The 23263-nt window shown below is 44.9% G+C and overlaps 1 protein-coding gene across 1 annotated transcript in view; it reads left to right on the forward strand.

The window, feature by feature from the left end:
* Nucleotides 1–12938: 12938 nt before the first annotated feature.
* PHLDB1 (pleckstrin homology like domain family B member 1) overlaps nt 12939–23263 on the forward strand; it is a 190484-nt gene continuing 180159 nt past the window's right edge. Inside the window, exons 1-2 of the mRNA XM_068240824.1 lie at nt 12939–12997; nt 20938–21000. The gene's annotated coding sequence lies outside the window, so the exon portion shown is untranslated. The remainder of the gene's footprint in view (nt 12998–20937; nt 21001–23263) is intronic.

Raw genomic sequence — 23263 nt, forward strand, 5'->3', positions numbered from 1 at the left:
TATAACTATGATTGATTGTGAGTTCCTCTTAGGACAGTCAGTGACACGACTATGTGCTCTGTAATGTGCAGCAGAACCCGTCAGTGCTATATAAATTCATAATAATATGGTAGGACATTACACTAGGAGTGTGGTAGGATTGGATTGTGAGCTCCTCTGAGGACAGTCAGTGACATGACTATGTACTCTGTAATGTGCAGCAGAACCCGTCAGTGCTATATAAATTCAAAATAATATGGTAGGACATTACACTAGGAGTGTGGTAGGATTGGATTGTGAGCTCCTCTGAGGACAGTCAGTGACACGACTATGTACTTTGTAATGTGCAGCAGAACCCGTCAGTGCTATATAAATTCATAATAATATGGTAGGACATTACACTAGGAGTGTGGTAGGAATGGATTGTGAGCTCCTCTGAGGACAGTCAGTGACATGACTATGTACCCAAAATAAATCATGAGGCGGCACACCACTGGCTGCAAATATGCTTGTATTAAGAAACAGAAGCACTACATGTTACGGAAAATCCTTCATCAGGTGCATAACAATGTCTCACACCACCAACAAACAAATAAAGACTGGGGTAAGCGCACCACACCCGAGTCCATCTCGTGGCTCCGCCCAGCTGATTGACTCACAGTGTTAACCCTATAAATACCATATACAAACACAATATATAAATACATACAAAAATGTGCAAAAATGTGCGGCTTATGCAAATAGTCCAATGTTCAATTGAAAGGCACTCCTTCGGGCTACCCATAATATAATAATCACTGACCGAGATTCTGGGCACTCCCATTACTGTCTGCCCTCTCGCAAGAACAACCTATAAAAATAAAAAATGCATAATAATACAAATGTGCATTAAAATCAAGTTTCACACTATTGCACCACCCATCAAGATTAACACATTACACATTATTGCACCAAGGCTAATAATCCCCATAGTTATAAATTGCATGTGGGCTGAATACTTGAAGCTATCTCGTTTCACACTACTGCACTGCTGCATTTAGACTAACTTTCATAAGAAGCATTTCAACGGCAGCCTCTCGTTCATGCCTCTTGGATGAACTACATCTAGGTCATGAATCCATTTGGATTCTTTCCTTTTTAATTTCTTCTCCCAATCACCTCCATCATCTGACCTTTGCATAGCCTCCAACACACACCATTTTAATTGCGCTGCATTGTGGCCTTTTTCTTTGAAGTGTCTTGACACTGATGTTTCATAATCACTTTCCCCTTTGGAAAACCTAGTTATATCTCTTTTATGTTCTTGTATACGCTTTTTTACCATTCTGGTCGTTTCTCCTACGTACATAAGGCCGCAAGGACATTTGAGGCCGTATATCACCCACGCAGTTGTGCAGTAATATCTGCCCTTAATTTTAACTTTCTGGCCAGTGTGTGGATGACAAATAGCATCTCCTTTGATGATGGCATTACACACATTGCAATTTAAACACGGATGGGTACCCATTCTACCGGTGGTCACTTGTTTCACCACAGGTGCTGTGTCCACTTTTCTCACATAATCTTGGATGGTTTTTCCCCGTCTTAAGGAGAACACAGGCTCATTCTGAAAACAAGTTCCAATCTCCTTGTCCGTGCTTAATACTGGCCAGAATTTGCGCACAGCGTTTTTTATCCTTGCGGTATTTTTTCCTAAACCCATCACGAAAGGAACCCCTTTGCGTTCAGTGGGTCTACTGTTCCTCTCTAACAATGTAGCTCTATCAATAGCACCAACCTGTTGCCTCACTTCCTCAATTTTTTGTCGTTTATAGCCTTTCTGTTCAAATTTGTTCATGAGTTCCAGGCTGGTTTTGACGTAATCCGCTTTTTTCGTGCAGATTCGTCTGGCTCTGAGGAACTGACCCCTGGGAATGGCTTTAACTACATGGCCATGATGGTAGCTGTCAAAACGTAACAGATTGTTCCGGTCCGTGGGCTTCCGGAACAATCTAGTGACGAGGCGTCCCTCAACTCGTTTAATAGTCACGTCGAGAAAATTAACCTCCTCTCTGGAAGTCTCCAGGGAGAACTTGATGGTAGGATGTACATTGTTCGCCGCCTCTACCATTTCCATGAGCAATTCCTCAGAGCCATTCCACAACACCAATATGTCATCGACAAAACGGTAATAGCCGAACACATTGGGCTTATATTTGGGATTGTTTAAGAACGCTGTTCTCTCTAGGGATTCTACAAAAATGTTAGCTATGGAGGGGGCTGCTGGAGAACCCATACTCGCTCCTTGTCGCTGGAAGTAAATGTCAGTGTGAAACCTAAAATAATTCGATTTTAGTATTAATTCCAGACTATCCAGTAAAAAGTACACTAAACCGTTTGGCAGGTTCGTCTCCAGTAGCCTATCCTCAATGATAGTAATAGCCTCATCTTGGGGTATGGAAGTAAACAGACTCTGTATGTCTAGACTACAAAATATAAGATCTTCTGGTAGTTCAGTTATTGATTCCAATCTGTTCAGGAGGTCTGTGGTGTCCCTTAAACAATGTTGAAATGTTGACACAATGTCCTGTAAATGCACATCTAAAAAGCCAGCCAGGGGATACAGTACTGACCCCCTACTGGCGACAATGGGACGTCCTGGTGGATTGTGTAGCTGTTTGTGTATCTTCGGGAGGAGGTACATGAGGGGGACTTTGGGGTGATTTATCATCAGTCCCTTGGCTGTCTTAGAGTCCAGGACTTCATCTTCAATGGCAGAACTGAGTAACCTGTCCACTTTCTCTTTAATAGATGTAGTGGGGTCATTGTCACATTTGATGTAATGGTCGCTGTTCTGGACATGTTTATGTCCTTCCTCCAAGTAACTAGTGATGTTCTGAATGACAGTAGCCCCCCCCTTGTCTGCCTTGGTGATGATTATATGGGGGTTCTTACTCAAACGAATGAGCGCTTGTTGCTCGGCAGACGAGATATTGCGATGTGAGTGCCTGCTGTTATCCCACTCTCTCAATACCTCAGATCTCACTGCCTTCTCAAAAGTTTCAATAGCTTTAAACCTTTCATCTGGAATCCAATCGGATCTTTGCAGATATCTTTGCACTCTATTGTCCCCCACATCATGTGCATGGTCCCTAAAGTATGCTTTTAACTTAAGTCTCCGGATAAACTTAAAAAAGTCAATCTCCCAATCAAAGACAGAGTCGCTGTGTGTGGGCACAAACCCCAACCCCTTCTCCAGTACAGAGAGCTCAATCTGGTCTGGCACATATTGTGAGATATTAATCACATTGCTCACCTTTACTGGTGTCTCTTCCTCAGATTGTATTCCCTCCTCTGGTGGTATTGCCCGGGTTTGCGGAATCCTTTTATGCCCCTTCGCTGACCTGCCTCTCCTGACGCGCCCCCTCTGCAAATGGGAGCGCGGGCCTCTTGAAAATCCTGCGGGGTTGAATAATCTGAGTCATCCGTCATGGAGTCTGAGTTGTCCGACTCTCTGTAATCTCCGGGTGCACCTCCTCTCCCCCTGTGTGGTCTCCCTCTGTATCCTCCTCCTCTCCGTCTCGTGTATTGCCTTCTGGGCGGAACTCCGCCTCCTCGTGCACCAGATCCTCGTCCGTGCGGGTACTGTGGCGGGCGGGAACCTTCGTAGTAGTTCCCCTCTCCTCCAGGCTTATGTTCAACAGGCTGCATCGGTGTTTGATTCCTCTGCTTGCGGCGTTCATCTTTCCAAGTGTAAACGCGGTCATAGGTATAATCCTCAAGATCTCTTTTTATTTTCTGCTGTTTCCTGGCTGTAATCACTTTTTTCTCCTCGGCGATGTCAGCCTCAATCTCTTCCATGGTTTCCTGATATTCATCCGAGTCAATATAGGATTTTAGGTTTTCCTCGGCTGCATTTAGATCACTCTTGAGTTTGCTGAGATGAACTTGCAAACGCTGGATTGTGAGTACCATAACATCAATGCTGCACTTATTCAGTATTTCGAAAAACCGTTGTATGAACACTGTATCCTGGTTGAGTAAGGTAGAACGCAGGTTAACTCTATATCCACGTGGGATCCTCCTGTTTTTAACATAGTCTGCCAGAAAGATCTGATGCATGGAGTATTTGAGCTCCTTGTGCTTGAGATCATAGATGGAGTTCTTGATGCTGTCAGTATTGGTACTGGACTCTTCCTCCTCTGAGTCCACATTGGTCACCATGCCAAGTATGCGCTGTATCTCATCCTCTGCATAGGCGAAAGTGAGGGCTTGCAACATGCTGGGTTCTGCATTGGTGCCTGGTGTTGCAACACTGTTGTCTCTGTCTCCACTGCTTTCCATGGTAGAGCAATCAAACAATGTCCAAACTGTGCGATTCCACGGTAGCAGTGCCAGGTACTATGTATCCTGTAGTTTGCCGGTGCCGAGCCTCGACCGGATTGCTCACACGGTCTCCTAGTGACACCCAAAATAAATCATGAGGCGGCACACCACTGGCTGCAAATATGCTTGTATTAAGAAACAGAAGCACTACATGTTACGGAAAATCCTTCATCAGGTGCATAACAATGTCTCACACCACCAACAAACAAATAAAGACTGGGGTAAGCGCACCACACCCGAGTCCATCTCGTGGCTCCGCCCAGCTGATTGACTCACAGTGTTAACCCTATAAATACCATATACAAACACAATATATAAATACATACAAAAATGTGCAAAAATGTGCGGCTTATGCAAATAGTCCAATGTTCAATTGAAAGGCACTCCTTCGGGCTACCCATAATATAATAATCACTGACCGAGATTCTGGGCACTCCCATTACTGTCTGCCCTCTCGCAAGAACAACCTATAAAAATAAAAAATGCATAATAATACAAATGTGCATTAAAATCAAGTTTCACACTATTGCACCACCCATCAAGATTAACACATTACACATTATTGCACCAAGGCTAATAATCCCCATAGTTATAAATTGCATGTGGGCTGAATACTTGAAGCTATCTCGTTTCACACTACTGCACTGCTGCATTTAGACTAACTTTCATAAGAAGCATTTCAACGGCAGCCTCTCGTTCATGCCTCTTGGATGAACTACATCTAGGTCATGAATCCATTTGGATTCTTTCCTTTTTAATTTCTTCTCCCAATCATCACCATCAATCATTATTTTAGGTTTCACACTGACATTTACTTCCAGCGACAAGGAGCGAGTATGGGTTCTCCAGCAGCCCCCTCCATAGCTAACATTTTTGTAGAATCCCTAGAGAGAACAGCGTTCTTAAACAATCCCAAATATAAGCCCAATGTGTTCGGCTATTACCGTTTTGTCGATGACATATTGGTGTTGTGGAATGGCTCTGAGGAATTGCTCATGGAAATGGTAGAGGCGGCGAACAATGTACATCCTACCATCAAGTTCTCCCTGGAGACTTCCAGAGAGGAGGTTAATTTTCTCGACGTGACTATTAAACGAGTTGAGGGACGCCTCGTCACTAGATTGTTCCGGAAGCCCACGGACCGGAACAATCTGTTACGTTTTGACAGCTACCATCATGGCCATGTAGTTAAAGCCATTCCCAGGGGTCAGTTCCTCAGAGCCAGACGAATCTGCACGAAAAAAGCGGATTACGTCAAAACCAGCCTGGAACTCATGAACAAATTTGAACAGAAAGGCTATAAACGACAAAAAATTGAGGAAGTGAGGCAACAGGTTGGTGCTATTGATAGAGCTACATTGTTAGAGAGGAACAGTAGACCCACTGAACGCAAAGGGGTTCCTTTCGTGATGGGTTTAGGAAAAAATACCGCAAGGATAAAAAACGCTGTGCGCAAATTCTGGCCAGTATTAAGCACGGACAAGGAGATTGGAACTTGTTTTCAGAATGAGCCTGTGTTCTCCTTAAGACGGGGAAAAACCATCCAAGATTATGTGAGAAAAGTGGACACAGCACCTGTGGTGAAACAAGTGACCACCGGTAGAATGGGTACCCATCCGTGTTTAAATTGCAATGTGTGTAATGCCATCATCAAAGGAGATGCTATTTGTCATCCACACACTGGCCAGAAAGTTAAAATTAAGGGCAGATATTACTGCACAACTGCGTGGGTGATATACGGCCTCAAATGTCCTTGCGGCCTTATGTACGTAGGAGAAACGACCAGAATGGTAAAAAAGCATATACAAGAACATAAAAGAGATATAACTAGGTTTTCCAAAGGGGAAAGTGATTATGAAACATCAGTGTCAAGACACTTCAAAGAAAAAGGCCACAATGCAGCGCAATTAAAATGGTGTGTGTTGGAGGCTATGCAAAGGTCAGATGATGGAGGTGATTGGGAGAAGAAATTAAAAAGGAAAGAATCCAAATGGATTCATGACCTAGATGTAGTTCATCCAAGAGGCATGAACGAGAGGCTGCCGTTGAAATGCTTCTTATGAAAGTTAGTCTAAATGCAGCAGTGCAGTAGTGTGAAACGAGATAGCTTCAAGTATTCAGCCCACATGCAATTTATAACTATGGGGATTATTAGCCTTGGTGCAATAATGTGTAATGTGTTAATCTTGATGGGTGGTGCAATAGTGTGAAACTTGATTTTAATGCACATTTGTATTATTATGCATTTTTTATTTTTATAGGTTGTTCTTGCGAGAGGGCAGACAGTAATGGGAGTGCCCAGAATCTCGGTCAGTGATTATTATATTATGGGTAGCCCGAAGGAGTGCCTTTCAATTGAACATTGGACTATTTGCATAAGCCGCACATTTTTGCACATTTTTGTATGTATTTATATATTGTGTTTGTATATGGTATTTATAGGGTTAACACTGTGAGTCAATCAGCTGGGCGGAGCCACGAGATGGACTCGGGTGTGGTGCGCTTACCCCAGTCTTTATTTGTTTGTTGGTGGTGTGAGACATTGTTATGCACCTGATGAAGGATTTTCCGTAACATGTAGTGCTTCTGTTTCTTAATACAAGCATATTTGCAGCCAGTGGTGTGCCGCCTCATGATTTATTTTGGGTGTCACTAGGAGACCGTGTGAGCAATCCGGTCGAGGCTCGGCACCGGCAAACTACAGGATACATAGTACCTGGCACTGCTACCGTGGAATCGCACAGTTTGGACATGACTATGTACTCTGCAGGGGCGTAACAATAGGCCCTGCAGCGCCTGCGCCCGCGGGGGGGCCCGGCCCCCCCCTGGGGCCCGCTCGGGGGCGTTTTTTGGGGGCTGGAGGGGTGGCAGCATGAGGGGAAAGCCTTGCCCACAGTCGGCGGGGAGAGGGGAAGTTCCCCCCTCTCCCTCACCTCGGGGCTCTCCCCTCTGCGCTCCCCTCCAGCTAGTGAACCTGTGTGGGCAGCGAGCAGCAGCGGCGGCAGGATACATACCTTCTTCCTTGCGTTCCATTGCCGCCTTCTCGCTCTAGCGGCTGACGTCACTTCCGCTTCCGGAAGTGACGTCAGCTGCTAGAGCGAGAAGGCGGCGATAGAACGCAAGGAAGAAGGTATGTATCCTGCCGCCGCTGCTGCTCACTGCCCACACAGGTTCACTAGCTGGAGGGGAGCGCAGAGGGGAGAGCCCCGAGGTGAGGGAGAGGGGTGAACTTCCCCTCTCCCCGCCGACTGTGGGCAAGGCTTTCCCCTCATGCTGCCACCCCTCCAGCACCCAAAAACCGGCCACGAGCGGGCCCCGAGGGGGGGCTCGCTCTGAAATTCTGCAGGGGGGCCCGGTGGGGCTTAGTTACGCCCCTGGTACTCTGTAATGTGCTGCAGAACCTGTCAGTGCTATATAAATCCATAATAATATGGTAGGACTTTACACTAGGAGTGTGGTAGGATTAGATTGTGTGCTCCTCTGAGGAAAGTCAGTGACATGACTATGTACTCTGTAATGTGCTGCAGAAGATCATGATGTGTCAGTGCTATAATAATAATATGGTAGGACATTAGTACTACTATGACTATGGTAGTGATTAGATTGTGAGCTCCTCCTCCAAGATCAGTGGTGGTGGGTCAGGTCTGGCTGGAGGCCTCTGGCTCACTCAGGCATGGTGGTGATTTGCTGCCTGGGCTCAGGCTCAGGCCCTGAGGCCTCTAACCAGAGACCCACACTAGGCCTCAGGCAGCCTGCCTGGTGGTATGGTGGGCAGTGGAAAAGGGGGGGGGGGAGGGTGCTTGTGTGTCTAGGAGTGAGGAGGGGTGTCAGCCATATTGCAGCCTACAGCTACTGGATATATGGCAGGCAATACTTATACAAAATCACATACTTACCTAAGAAGAGGGAAGCCTCTGGATCCTAATGAGGCTTCCATTCCATCGCCTTCCTCCAATCCCCCGTCACCGAGCTGCGATATTGTGTCTGCACAGTAGCATGGAGCGCATGTGCACAACCGGCTTAATGCACAGGCACACCTGTATTTGCACAGGCGCAGTAAGGCGGAGCTGCTTGTGCACAAGCAGCTTCATGCTACAGCATAAGCTTGGCTGCAGCATGGCTGTGATCGTGCTAGAGAAGGACCGTGGCCCAGATCAGCAAAAGGGTCCTGGTGGAGAACCGGAGGATCCAGAGACTCCCCTCTCCTTAGGAAAGTATGAGTTTCTGAACCTGAACTTTAGCTCGGGTTTTCTTTAAATATGCCAAGTTCAGTGTCACCCTTAACAATCATGTTATAGCAACACTTCAGAGGACAAGAACCTGTCCTGAAGCCATGTCAAGGGATTGTGGAAATTCACCTAGGATCAGGGGTCATTCTGCAGGAATCAGAGACACAGAAAAGCATGTTTTTAAAGCAGGGCTGTTACTACAGTTCTGATAGTTTGCTCTGCAGTGGGTACTCTGTGGAAGGTAATTTGTGGCATGCGTAGCAAGCTACAACAAGTGATGGAATTCCTAAATTCAGCACATGAGACTGTACTTAAAAACTACTTGAGCCTCTACACTCATAGGGCTGGTTGATGGAGATGCACAATGCACATTAAAAACACGTCCACACTTCAATGTTATTATTATTATTTAGTATTTATATAGCGCTGACATCTTCCGCAGTGCTGTACAGAGTATATTGTCTTATCACTCAACTGTCCCTCAGAGGGGCAAACAATGTCTATGTATATATCAAAATGGTCTATGTATTGTAGTCTGGGGCCAATTTTAGGGATAAGCCAATTATCTTATCTGAAATCCACGCAGACACAGGGGATCATACAAACTCCATGCAGATAGTGGTCTGGCTGGGATTTGAACCGAGGGCTCAGCCATGCAACCCATATATGAGATTCTTAAAGAAGTCATCAATCACTTTGTGCTACCCCATGAAATACTTACCCAGGGCTTCCTCCAGCCTCTTGCAGCCGACATGTCCCATGTGGGCAGCTCCGCTCTCAGCCTCCGGCCCGAGGTCCTCACCGGTGCAGAGGCCGACCTCGAGGCCTGTGTGAAGCGCCGCTGTCAATAAAGTCCACGTTGTCTGCAGTGTACTGCGCAGGCGCAGTAGTTCTGAGGCCTGCACAGTACATTACGGACAACGTGGACTTGATTGACAGCGGCGCTCGCGCAGGCGCAGTGTAGGAGGTCGGCCTCTGCACCGGAGGGGACCCCGGGCCAGCAGCTGCGAGCGGAGATGCTGGCCCGGGGACATGGGACATGTCAGCTGCAAGGGGCTGGAGGAAGCCCTGGGAAGTATTTCATGGTAGCACAAAGTGATTGCTGACTCCTTAAAAAAAAAAAAAAAAAAAAAAGATGTGATGGGCACTTCACTGGTGCCACACTGCATTGTGTTTGCACAATAAATTTGCTATTGCTCAGGTACCGAGATTTATTAACATACAGTATATGAGGCTGAACAGGACCTGTCCTATCCGACACACATGGATATCACCCAGGGCCCTTCCACAATGGATCGGATCACATTACTCTGTAGAAGGCACCACAGTTACCATGCTAATCACAATGCCCTTGCGATCTGCAAAATGCATGTTCTGCTGAAAATCTCAGGTATTTTTCATTGAATAAGTTAGATATTCTTCTGCTCTCTTATTGGTCAGCAGCCGGGTCACATGATCTTTCCAACGTTATCAGAATCAGAATCATGTTTATTTTGCCAAGTACAACGAGAGTTGTACCCGGAATTGATTTTGGCTCAAACAGGGTCGGTGGTGATACAGTACTAGTAGAAGGTGTATTTAGCATACAATGGATACATTAGATATACAGTCAATAGAATACATACAGTGCCTGCTGAAATCATACAGTAGGTACATTGCATATACAGGAGGATACATAGAGGATGGACCCAGGTAAAGGACGAGGGGGGTAATCTGCTGCCAACTATGGCACTCAAAACGCTTCTGCAGTGTAAACAGATCCAGCCAATTGAGGGCAAGCTACTGCAGAGGAAATATTACAGCTCATCATGGCGAGTTTATTATCACCTTCAGCCTCATACAGATAAGCTAAAGAAGTTTCTTTCTGAAATTTAGCTGAAATGTGAAGTGAGATGGCATCAAATGATTAGCTGCAGTCTGTTGTCACTTTAGAAATAGGCTACCACTTCCAAAACTACCACCTGCTTGGATTGCTGACACAAGTGGCTGAATGGAGTACTGGTTAAGGGCTCTGCCTATGACATGGGAGACCAGGGTTCGAAATCCTGGCTAGGGTCAGTACCTATTCAGTAAGGAGTTCAAGGCAAGACTCCCTAACACTGCAGGGTGGCCTCCTGAGCGCGTCCCAGTGGCTGCAGCTCTTGAGCGCTTTGAGTCCGACAGGAGAAAAGCGCTATACAAATGTTCAGATTATTATTATTAAGGCAGGCTGGGACTATGTATTCATGAACAGCATTAACAGAATAAACATACATACTACATACCACCAATCCTTTTCTCACTACACTGTCTACCCATAAAATGGATAATCCTTTTAAAAATTAGCATGCTAACATTTACAGTAAGACCCTACACAACCTAGGCCCTGGATACCTGAAGGATCTGTTGCAACCGTCACACCACCCACAACCTCAGATTAAAAACATTCAGTAACTTGACTACCTCCAGAACCCAGCTAAAACCCTTTGGAGCCAGAGCTTTCTGTCATGCTGTTCCTACTCTGTGGAATGCCTTGCCAAACTTAATCAAGACAGCTCCAACCCTAGACACATTTATAAACTAAAAAGCTACCTGTTTAGTCTGGCATTTATGATCACATAACTTTTCCCCTGTACACACACATCACTATGTACTGATCTGATACACACTTTGGATCCTATGTGTGAAAAGTGCTTTACAAATGTTTTGTTGTTGCTGTTTTAATTACATAGCTAAATCATTAAGTAAGGCTAGCTGTACATAGGTGAACAACGGACCAAAATGGGAAGCGAATAACATTTCCCTGACTAGAAATCAATTGGTTTGTGATCGATTCCCTACCACCTCACCCACCCAATCTCTATTATGATACAACAGAAATCTAATAAAAAAATGATTCAAACTACTAATCTATGTTTCAATGCAGTACTACACTGTATAGCTATCGACCCTCACCATCCATCCCCTACCCCCTCCACAGTGAGTTCCTGGCATGTTTGGCCACACTTTAGATCCATAAATTGCCCATATCGGCTGAATATGATCAATTGGACATTTAGGTGCAATAGATTTTCATGAGATTTAGAGTATTTTCACACTATTTACAGTACATTGCATGGCAAATCCTGAAAAAATAGGATCGCACTGCGTGGTCACAGGCTACTGCTGCTATTCGACCCGTACAGTGCAGCATAAAGTCCATAGACTGTATGCTTGCACCGCGCGTGTCATCCAGAAACGCACAGTATGCTCCACGCATTACTCTGCTGGAAATAGTCACACCACAACATACGTGCATCAGTGTGGAAACACCATTCAACTACAGTATAATAGTATTGTGTTGCAAAAGCGATTATATAGTCTGATGCTCCACCATATAGTATAATAGGCTCTTCCTGTTCAGTAAGCCAGCACCTATTCAGTGAGGAGTCCTCGGGCTAGACTCCCTAACACTGCGACTGTCTGCTAAGTGCAGTAGCTAAGTGGCTGCAGCTCAAGCGCTTTGAGGAGAAAAGCGCAATATACAGTAAATGTAATTTTAATTCTCATCGTGGTCTGCTAATGTGATCTTTCAGCACAGAAATACAGTTTCTTAAAGGGGAACTGAAGAGAGAGGTATATGGAGGCTGTCATGTTTATTTCCTTTTAGACAATACCAGTTGCCTGGCAGCCCTGCTGATCCTCTGCCTCTAATACTATTAGCCATAGCCCCTGAACAAGCATGCAGCAGATCAGGTGTTTCAGTGGTTCAGACTTATAAGTCTGATCTGACAAGACTAGCTGCATGCTTGTTTCTGGTTTTAATCAGATACTACTGCAGAGAAATAGACCAGCAGGGCTGCCAGGCAACTGGTATTGATTAAAAGGAAATAAACATGACAACCTCTCTCTTCAGTTCCCCTTTAAGACTTTATTTGCCTGGGTACTTCACCTGCTGGTCGTGGATGGTAATGAAGAAATATTCACATGTAAATTGTCACATTTCCCTGATTCAAAAACCATTAATTTACTTTTTATAAAAATAAATAAAAATATAAAAACAGTATTGATTTGTTTTTTGTTTTGAGATTGATTATATACTGTATTGCTTCCTTCCCAGAATTCCATGCAAGTTTCACAAAAGTCCTGCAGTGATGAAGAAGTTAAGCAGTTTGGAAGTGGAAGGAGCAGCCAGTGTTCATTTTTTTCCACTGCAGAATAAACTGTTCCTTGTTCTTGGGTGGTGGAGGGGATTGGGCAGGCTGTCGGCCCCTTCTCCTTCGCTGCTATTGGTGGAGTGAGTTCAGGCAGCTGTAGGAGGGAGTGCCCCTGCAATCCAGATGGGACAGTGATTCCTCTGTTTTCCTACAGCTGCCTGCATCCTACCACTGGATACTCTGCAGACGTGGTAGAAGGAGGGGGGCGAAAGACAGAGGGAAAGTTGCAAGTCTGGAATTTACACCCAGGTAGCAGAATCTTCTTCAGGGCTGTATTTTGTATGTGTGTTTTTATGCGCAAAGGGGAATTGAGCTTTTTTGTCACTTGATTGTTTATATTCTTTCTTTTTAGATGTATTTTACAGGTAATATGTCTAAATGTGATATTGCTAAATAGTCTGTTCTGGGTGTATCTTGTTAAAATGGATTTTGAAAAGCTTGTTATGTTACTGTAATATTTAGTGCTTGTTAAGGTGACCACTAATGATACAATTTGGCGAACAATTGTTTATGAACGATTATTAGTATGAACGATCGGAAATGATTGTTTGGGACCACTAAAGCTGAATACTCACCTTAATGATGCAGGAAGATGGATCGCAGCTACGACTCCCGATGATGAGCGTTACCGATCCATCTTACTGCCCGCGGGAACATGTGACGTCATGCGACAACACACGATGGCGCACGTTCAAACGATCACAGCGTTTGGCCCAAGAGTCATCGGGGATCTTAAAGATCTGATCCGCTGCGATGGTCGTTATTGGTGTGCGTATTGCTAAGCGCTGTCCGTCTAATCGCAGACTGCGGAATTGATCATGCAACGCTCAGTAAATTGACGGTCATCAGAAGAATCAAAAAAAAAATCGCGAGGTGGGTACAAGCCTTTACAGATGAAAATCTCCTAACCAAATCGATCAGATTAATGAAATCAATCCGATTTTCGGATCGATCCCTGATCTCTGATCAGATTGGTAAGGAGAGCTTTGTCCTTTAGTGGTCCCCAATGGTCATTTCCGGTCGTTCATACAAATAATCGTTTGTAAATGATAGTTCACCAAATTGTATCGCTAGTGGCCACCTTTATACTGATCAGACTGCTTTTCTGTTTTTCCCTCTTTTTTCAACATATTTGTTGCTTGTGTCATGGGCAAATAATTTGAACAATTTACAAATTTGGGTATGACTAGTATTTTGAATTATTTAAAGCGGACCTGAACTCAGAACTTCTTTTCTGCTCTAAAAGATGAGCAAACAGCATAATAACCTTTGAAGAAAAAAAAATTCTTTGTTACAGGTTTACAGAACTCCTGCAATAAATCTGCAGTTTGTCTACTTCCTGCTTTCATGGAAGCAGACAAAGGGTTAACATCCTGTGTTTACATAATAACTGTATCTGCCAAGGACTGCTGAATTTCTGTGCTGACACAGCTGAGAGATCAAATTACACTTGTGATTACTTGAAGATGAGAAGTAATTAGATAGTTTTCCTTGTGTCTTGTGCAAGACTTCAAGTCAACTTTAAATGGAACCTGAAGCAACCAAAGCAGTGGAAACTGTGGCTATTCAGTGGTGTGGGGATGGGAGCAGACACTTACCACTGTGTCTGCCCCTTGCGGAAACACTCCATGAGGCAATAATCCTCTCTAGATGTAGTCGGTGGGTTTGCCCCAGAAATATTATGGCAGCGCATGTGCAGTCTTTCAAGTCCACTGTATGCCTCAGTTTCCACTGCTCTGGTCGCCTCAGGTATGAATTACCATTGCAACCAAAGCAGCAGAAATTGAGGCCATACAATGGTGTGGGCATTGGAGTTTTCTTACCGCTGTGTCTACCCCCTGCCAAAATGCTCTGTGAGCTGGTAATCCTCTCCATAAGTGGCCATGACTAGATCTAGTCGTCAGATTTGCCCCAGATAGTAAGTATGGCAGCGCATGCGCAGTCATTTAAGTGCACTGTATGGCCTCAGTCTCCACTACTCTGGTCACCTCAGGTATCCTTTAACCATCGCTAAAAGAACAATAACAGCACATATTTGCCGTTTGTCAAATTTAAAGGTCAGATTGATTGGCAGGCTTCATAATAACCATTTCTCAAACAATGTAGCATAATTTAACCTGAGTCGGAAGCGAGAGCCTCTGAACTTGTAAACTAGAAAAGTCCCTGCTTTATTGATACATTGTAAAAAACACTCCAACAAAAACTACAGCTCATTTATATGCATTTATGCGCATAAGTGCAGTGGCCAGGGCCGGATTTACCATAAGGTGCCGTAGGTAGGCACGTGCCTACAGGCGGCTGATGATGAAAAGGCAGCTCATTCCCCTCCCCCAGTGCCTCCTTCCCTATGCAGAGTCCTGATGAGAGTCTAAATGAGAAGTTACTCACCCTGCTCTCTGCATTCTCCTTTCAGTCAGGGGCACCTCTAGCTACTTAATATTAACCCTCCTGGCGGTTTGCTAAAAAATCGCCAGGGGGCAGCAAATCTTTTTTTTGAAATTTTTTTTTTGTTTTTTCATGTAGCGAGACAAAGTCTCGCTACATGATAGCCGCTGCTCAGCGGCATCCCCCCAGCCCCTCCGATCAGGAGATCCCGTTCAAAGAACGGGATCTCCTGGAGGGCTTCCCCCGTCGCCATGGCGACGGGGCGGGATGACGTCACCGACGTCATCGACGTCGTGACGTCAAAGGGGATTCCGATCCACCCCATAGAGCTGCCTGGCACTGATTGGCCAGGCAGCGCACGGGGTCTGGGGGGGGGGGGGGCGGCTGCGGCGCGACGGATAGCGGCGGATCGGCGGGTAGCGGCGGCGATCGGGCACTGCACGCAGCTAGCAAAGTGCTAGCTGCGTGCAGCAAAAAAAAAATTATGCAAATCGGCCCAGCGGGGCCTGAGCGGTGCCTTCCGGCGGCATAGCCCGAGCTCAGCTCGGGCTTACCGCCAGGAAGGTTAAGGTTCCTATAGCTACCTAATACTTGGGGGCCCCTCTAGCTACGTAATATTAAGGGTACTACTGGCTGTCTAATACTAAGGGGCACCTGTAGCTACCGTTGATGATCAAGGGGAGTAACAAGGAAAGTAAGGGAGAAGTGACAGCTGGGACAGCCAGCGCACTTGCGGTCCAGTTTGGTGGTGGTTTGTAGGTTCATAGAGGGTAAAGTCTAGGGTGCCAGGATATCTGTGCCTATAGGTTCCTGTGAGGTAAATCCGGGCCTGGCAGTGGCGTAGCTACTGAGTTATGGGCCTGCATGCACATTTTACACATAGCCGACAGACTTCCTCCTGTGGGAGGGAGGTGTAAGCAGTAATTACCCCTGTTCACAGCACATATAGAGGATTATCACTACAGCATTAACAAAGAGCTAATGCAGCAACTAGAATGGGGCCCCGTGTGGGCCCCTCTCAGGTCCAGGGGTTCTTGTTAAGTCGCAACCTCTGCATCCCCTGTTACCACACCACTACATTTTTGTGTGTGTCTTCATAATCCATGCAATTATACTGAATGTGGAAGTACAGAGGAGTCAAACAGAAACCCAGCATGTGGTGCATCTAAACATGGGAACGCAGCATGCAGCCTAGTGGGAATGTTATGATTGGTTTATGGCAGATCACATGCCTATGAGATTTTATAAATCCTTCAAATGCATGGGCTCAATAATGCACACAAAAGTGGGAACAGGTCCTAAAGGTCTAGTAGACCTCTACCTTATATTGTATAATGGAATCTGCTGAGCATATAAGCATAGTGGCTTTTCCTTCTGGGGCTGTCTCTGATAGTCCCCACTGATTAGTGGAAAGGTGGTTTGGGTGGGTCGGGTCCTATTCAGATTGCTGCATTTGAGGGCCTTCACAATGACACTGTTTTCAGCATGGTGGAGTTTCTTTAAAATATGTTTGTGCTCCAAGGAGATATACTGTGCTCTAAGCTGTATTAGGGGAACATTTTGCTTTGTCCAGTCCTTCAGTCAGTGGCCTGGCTACAATTCATGGAGCCCCCCAGCAAAACTTTGAATGTTCACACCCCTTCTCTTGGTACCTTTTACAGCCTTGGGGCCCACCTCACGAGGGTCATAAAACAAGTTCACCCATCATTATATTCACACCCATAACAAGTATAGCCACAAAAACAACTGATCTGAAGTATACAATACAAGTGAAATACCGCTCCACTGTGCCTGGGAAGGCAGTGCTGGATCCAAAGCAGCCAAGCTCAATACTGACAAAAGTAGAAAATAATCCGCAACATTGTCTTCACCAGATTCTTTATTTAGGACATATCCTTAGTGCAGTCAAAAGACCTCATAGCTAACATGTTTCGGACCAGAGTCCTTAGTCATAGCTATGACAACGTTGCGGATCATTTTCTACTTTTGATCTGAAGTATAGTTCCCTGTATCGGAGGAAGGGAAGCTCTGCTTAGTAGTTGTGTTCCCCCCCCCCCCCTCATTCCCAGCTCTGCCCCCCCCCCCCAAATCGCAGGGGCTGCTCCCCCCTAGTTACACCCCTGCCTTTGTTGTTACTAACTCATCATCCAATGAGCTGGATGGTCCTGTGTACAGGGCTCTTGCATTAAACCAGAACAGAGGGACTTTGCTTGTTGAGTCAGAATTTCTGCGTTTATTACTTACTCCATTGGCAGCTTTGTTGCAGTGAACCCCCCCCCCCCCCCCCACACACACACACTACCTCATTGCTGTGGCTGACAGAAGTTGTGTACCTACCTTAGTCTCAGGCCCAGGCCACATCCCAGTTGCATTTGGACAGATTGTGATAGCAAGGCCTTTGGTTTTGTGATTTTAGATCCAAATTGCTAATAATCAGATACCAGATCACCGTGACAAGGCACCTACTTGTAATCAGCCTGACTTTGGCTGTGGGCTATCCATTTGTTACCTATGTGATCCCAACATTTAGAATATCAGATGTTTCATGCCAATCTCCAGTAATGATGATGTCCATTGTCTGCTGCCAGATCCCAGTGACAAATAACATGTCATCTGACATCAGACTCACATGTACATTTTCATACCTCCACCACTTTCCTGCCCATTTTGTGACAATGCAATGTACTGTGCTGTAATCACTGATGTCCATTAGCTGTATCGATCATTTCCGATTTTAGACATCTGCACTTGTAATTGTTGAGTGAAGAAGTTCTGATTATGAAAAGAATGAGTAAAAAGATTTGCACACTTGTACAGAGCAGCCACTTGTTCTGGATCCCTAGGCAAGAGTAATCCACTAGATTCAAAGAGGGGTCCGCACACAGGCTTTGTTAGGAGCAGTGTACCTTTTATTGTCCCATCACACATGCATAAGCATCTGCTGTACACTGGCGATCGTTTCGAGACCAATTCGGTCCCTAGGACAGACTCACATGAAAAAAAACTAGTGCAAAAACCAATATATCTACCTAGAATCAGAATTATCCCACCACCAATGAGGTTCAATTGGAGCTTATCAAAAAACTGTTATGCAGAACCATACCACACATACAAACCTTTCAATCAACATGACATGCCAATCGAGCTGCTATGGAACCGCGCTATGCCGAATAACATCTGACTGCTTGAGCTGTCCTGGGAACCTGATTGGAGGTGGGATAGTTCTGATTCTGGGAGGAGTAATTTCAGAGGGAACAAATTCATGAAGTGTGGCCCAAGAGTGCTAATCATGGGTGGTGCCAGAGGAACTCTCTTTGCAGTGGGTGAGGTACAGTGTAGAACAAAGGGTTAGGGCTTGCACACGCCACACAGTGGTGTAGGGATCACTATTCAGAATCAGAATCAGAATCAGAATCAAATTTATTTGATTATTGTAGCCATAGCGGCTTCTATAGGGCCCGCAGACAAGGCGGCCTATAGCGTGACGTGTGGCTGGTGGCAATATGTGGTCTGCTGTGGGCCTTGAGGAGACTGATTGATAATGGGGTCCACATCTGGCTACCTATACTGGGGGCACCTCTGGCAACTTATACAGGTGGGTACCTGGAGCTACCTAATACTGTGGATGAGCATTTCTGCCTACCTAAAACTGTTGTGCGGAGGTGGCACATAGATAGATAATAATTTAATTGGGAGGCTCAAGCAAAATTTTGCTTTGGAGGGGAAATTAAAAATGAAAAAGTTGCAAAAAACGGGGGTAGCGGGTTTCCTGGGCAAAGGAGAAGAAAGAAGCACTGACTAAAGGTTTCTAGGGAAAGATACTAACAACAGAAGAGGGGAAACATACAAGAATACTAACTATGGTGCGGGAAGAGGAACGCTAACTATGTGGAGGTGGAATGGAGACATAATGATTGCAGAGCAGAGGGAACCTAACTAGAGAGGGAAACAGAGATGCAATAACTAAAAAGAGCAGTGGAACGTCTCGCTTTAACTAAAAAGAGGTCAGTGAGTATTGGTAGCTTCTAAGGGTACAATGGTTAATTTGCATATATGCAGCAGTGGTGCTCTGGGAGACATCTCGAGCTCACTCCAACCTGAATTATCGCAAATTCTTTCTGTTTTAGGAAAGCAAATTTTTGTTTTTCTTAACATCTTAGTAAGGGGGCTTTTAGGACCATTGTAGTCCCTTACACACTCCAATGAGTTCTGGGTCACCATGAGCTTGCTGGTTAGTCTGTACCTCTAAGTATTGGTAAACAGAGGAGTTAAAGGAGCTCTAGTTACAGGGGTGAAGTAGAAACAGCTGTAGAAGGCATGGGTCAGCTGGGCACATAGGGGGGTCAGCAAAGGCTACAAGAAGTGTTCTAGATGTATTTTGTGGGTGGATTGTTGAGTGCAGATCTGGTCTCTGCAAAAAACGAGAAAAGAAGGCCCATATGAACAGCCCCACTCAAGTACAATATACTGTATAAACATATCTTTATTCAAAATCACATGTTGTATATAATGACACTTATGATAGTTCAAAAAAGGATAAAAACAATTAAAACTGACCACATAGTCCTAAAACACTCCCTGCAAACAATCATGTCTGTATATAGATATTATAGATGAAATACAATAAATTGTTCTAGTATCAAAGTCACACCTGAAATATTGACCCCAAAATGTGTATATGCATGCATACAAGTGTACATACGTGCATACACTCCAGCCTGATGGGTATCTAAATAGATCCAACAGGTGTTTGAACCCGGCCGGGTTCAGTAATATGGTGCAAATGTGCATGACATACAGTAGTAGCTGAGAAAAACATACAATGAAATTTATGTATAATTGTGGTAAACACATACACAGATCAAAAGATCAAAGTGCTAGTGCAATAGGAAATCATAGTGCAAACAGCTGCAATAAATAAACAAACCAACAAGGAGCAGCCTATGTAGGTAAAGTGCATGAGAAGCATGTAAGTGTGCTTAAAAGGAGACACTTAGCCCAGAAGGGTGTGAGAACCAGGCAGCGCAGCAGAGGAAAGGCTGGGATCCCCTCAGGACAGTCCCGCTAGTTCCGCAGATCTGGTCTCTGAGTTATGCTGGGCATACACAGCTCAATTTGGCTGCTTGATTCTCCCACTCGATCGATTCCCCGCTTGATTCCGCAGGCGATTCTTTTATCTTCCGATCGTTTTTCTTATCTTTTTGTCCTCAATGCAGAATCGCACGGCGAAGCGATCAGGCGGGAGATCGGACGTGTCACAAATTATCTATCGAACCATCTAAATGGATCAGAATCGAGCCGTGTATTCCCAGCATTACTAAGTGTTACACATACCTGTCAGTGGATTTTGTGCTGTTTGTTACTGGGTACATTGCTAATGATAAGGAGGACATTGAGGTTGCACATTCGCTGTCAGTGGATTTTGTGCTGTTTGTTACTGGGTGCATAATGCATTGTTGACGCTGAGCACATTAAGGTTGCATAGCTGCTGTTTGTTGTCACTGTGGTTTGCACTTACTGCTACACAGTTGCTGTTTGGTAAATTGAATGGTGCAAATGTGTCAGAAGAATTAGCAGAGTGTATCTGGATGCTGTTGGGGGAAAGTAAGCATACAAAGCTGCTGTGATTTAGGGGTGAAGACATTTGGTCTTTGGTCTGTACATGAGGGGTGCATAGATGGCTTTACTTCAAATTTGAGTATTATTTTTAAAACAGATGTGCTTTATGTCTACATTACCATTATAATACAGATGTGTAACATAACACAACAGTATTTTTTAGTTTTTGGATTTGACTGTTACAGGCAATGGAATATCTTTAGAGACTGTTACTCAGATCACAGGGATTTCCTTCACACCTTATTCAGGTACGAACTATTTATATCTTACTTACCATATATCAAACCTTATTCAGGTACTTCACATTTTTATATCTACTCTAAAACATTGTTATTATTATTTATTGTATTTATAAAGCGCCAACATATTACGCAGCACTGCACAATAGATATAATAGGTATAATCATTACTATAGTAACACTTAGGTACATTCCTCTGTATTACTTGCAAATAGAGTTGTAGCAGAATTCACAGAGAAGCATGTGATCCTTTTGATCAGGTGATAGAGTTGTTAGGCTCTGATTGGCTGGTATCACTTCCGGCTTTAGTCTACAGAGAAAAGAAGAACAACACAGGATCATGACCAGAAAATCAGAGTCTGTAATCAGGATGAAAAAAAAAACCATAGAGATTTACCTCAGTATGGAGCAGCCTCTTGATGATCCAGAGCCTTTCCTGATCTTCCTATGCCCCTTCTGCTCTGCATCCATCTAAACAATAATCAAAATTAAAGCCAAATATTGCTTGCGGCCGTGCTCCCCTCCATGTACGAGTGTGGCTACACTGCACAGGTGCAAAGTACAGCCCACACTTGTGCAGTAGAACAGAGCCGCTCATGCACGGCTTTTTTCATTGCTTAGCATGAGCCATTTCATACTACTGCGCAGGTACAAACCCACTGGTGCCTGCGTAGTGTGGCCTCAACTCATACACGGAAGGGAGTACTGCCACAAGGATAAAAAGTCCAGGGTCTTCCCTCTACTGTGGTAAGTATCTGAGTTTTTTTCTCCTTATTTACAGGTGTGCTTTAAAGGGACACTGTAGGGGGGTCGGGGGAAAAATGAGTTGAACTTACCCGGGGCTTCTAATGGTCCCCTGCAGGTATCCTGTGCCTGCGCAGCCACTCACCGATGCTCCGGCCCCGCCTCCAGTTCACTTCTGGAATTTCAGACTTTAAAGTCTGAAAACCACTGCGCTTGCGTTGCCGTGTCCTCGCTTCCCCTGATGTCACCAGGAGCGTACTGCACAGGCACAGACCATACTGGGCTTGTGTTATACACTCCTGGTGCCATCAGCAGGAGTCAGGACACGGCAACGTAGGTGCAGTGGATTTCAGACTTTAAAGTCTGAAATTCCAGAAGTGAACCGGAGGTGGGGGCGGAGCACCGGCAAGTGGTTGCGCGGGCACAGGATGTCTGTGGGGGACCATTAGAAGCCCCGGGTAATTTCAACTCATTTTCCCCCGACCCCCCTACAGTGTCCCTTTAAAGTGTACCAGAGACTAAGACATAGAACAGACACAGAACATTTATATTGCGCTTTTCTCCTAGCGGACTCAAAGCAGTGTTAGGGAGTTTTGCCCAAGGTCTCCTTACTGAATCGGTGTTGGCTTACTGAACAGAAAGAGCTGAGATTAAAACCCTGATCCCCTTAACCAGTACACTATCCAGAATGAGTCAATACTTACCCGGGGCTTCCTCCAGCCCCATAATCACGTGTGAGTCCCTGGCCATCTTCCCACAGTCTGCCATTTAGCCGTGATCAGCACCGGTAACAGGCTCAGTCAGGTCCAGTCTGGGTCTTCTGCGCATGCGTAATCCGTAGACCCGGACTGACGTGACTGAGCCAGTTACACGTGCTTATGGGGCTGGAGGAAGCCCCAGGTAAGTATCAATTAGTTCTATTTCTTAGTCTCTGGCTTACTTTAAGCTTGACATTGCCGCATCAATTTTTATTTCGGCTGATTCAGCTATATGTTGCTCCAGCATAAAGGATCGATTCACTTTCGATCGATTTGGGGCAAATTATCAATTGAAGTTCTGACCGGACATGTTGGAAAATCTCTGTGGAATGGGGGTAGAGGAATAGATGGTCCACAATATTGTTCTCCATCGAGCAGTACGTTTGTGGCTCCATCAAATATGTAGTGTAGGAATTAATCACAATCTAATAGAATTGTAGTCAGATAGGGATCGATCGGATTGGAATATTGGCCACATGCTGTGAGCTCAACATTATGTTATACTATTCACCTGCTTCTTCCTGAGTTCTGCTGCATGTGAGCAAGTGTACCTGTAAAACTAGAACCTCACTCTCGAGAAAACAAATCTGTTTACATTTAAATGAATGCAGCATAATGTGAATAACAACATCAATGTATTTCAAAGTTATGCATTCCAAAAACCGAAGTATGTCAGGAAGCAGACCAATATGCTTCAGATACATAACAGGAAATACATAACATCATACATGCCCAATATAATTAACCATTTTTAGAGCAAGGTAAAATAG

Source organism: Hyperolius riggenbachi, chromosome 6, assembly GCF_040937935.1.
Source record: "Hyperolius riggenbachi isolate aHypRig1 chromosome 6, aHypRig1.pri, whole genome shotgun sequence".
NCBI classification, from domain to species: domain Eukaryota; kingdom Metazoa; phylum Chordata; class Amphibia; order Anura; family Hyperoliidae; genus Hyperolius; species Hyperolius riggenbachi.